The sequence below is a fragment of the Ambystoma mexicanum genome, chromosome 6q (genome assembly GCF_040938575.1).
Source record: "Ambystoma mexicanum isolate Mex_15411 chromosome 6q, UKY_AmexF1_1, whole genome shotgun sequence".
Lineage (NCBI taxonomy): Eukaryota > Metazoa > Chordata > Amphibia > Caudata > Ambystomatidae > Ambystoma > Ambystoma mexicanum.
In genome coordinates, this window is record NC_090937.1 from 48670195 (window position 1) to 48671317 (window position 1123).

Consider the following 1123-nt stretch of genomic DNA (forward strand, 5'->3'; position numbering starts at 1 on the left):
AAAAATGGTTCAAAAAGGGCCTGAACCACTGTCACAGGGCCTGTTGTTTCACTCCCAACATTTCACATCAATGATCAGCATTCTTCTTTAGCCAACTTTCCATCCTGACAATGCTCCCTCCAGGATTCAAACTACTTTATCCAACTGTTTTTTTGTTTGTTTTAGACTGTTTTTTTATCGTTTTGCCATGATATAATGGCATTACACATCTGAGATGAGGTCTGTAAAAGTTGCTATTTTCCTTTGCCATCATTATACGTCCCTGTGCCTCCGGCCCATAGTTCCGCGCAAATGCAAAGTTGCAGAACGGACGTGGCTGGCTTCTAGCACACTCCCTGATAAACTGTCCTGTCGCCTGCGCCAAAATCAATATAGATTCTCTATTCGCTCCAAGTAACGTGCCCATATGCAATCCCGCATCTCTGGAGTCACAAACAACAGAGCTCAACTTTTCAAAATGTGTAAGGCACTGGTCAATCCTACTTCTCTGGCCCGCTGCACGGCTTTGGCCACCCACTTCACAACCAAGACCAAAAATATCCTTTTGTCTTTCTCCTCTGCACCCCTCCCTCACCCAACTGCATGTTGCCCTCCCCCTCCCCCTTCTCCCCTCCTCATACTCTCCTCCTTTTCTCCCCTAATACACCTGATGAGGTCACCAAGACAATTTGCTCAATGAAAGTCTGCTCCAAACAGGTGCTTCCCTGCTCATCAAGAACTATGAAGGACAACATTGCCTCTCTCGCTGCGTCCTTGCCTGAGTTCTGTAGCCTGTCTTCTGCCACTGGCTCCTTCCCTTCACCCCTCAAGCACTCCCTTGTGCACCCCCTCCTAAAAAAGCCATCTGCTGAACCTTCCTGCGTGGCTAACTACTCCCCTATGACCACTACCCCTTTCTTGGACAAACTCCTGGAGAAGTTGATCATACCCCAACTAATCCATCACACTGAATATGCAAACTGCCTTCAAGACCACCAGTCTGGCTTCAGAGCATCCAGAGGCAACTGCTCTTCTGAACACCTGTGATAATCTCTTCTCAAACCTCAACTCCAACTCTCCCTCAACCTCATTCTCGTCGATCTGTCCTCTGACTTTGACACAGTCAATTAATCCATCCTCATAA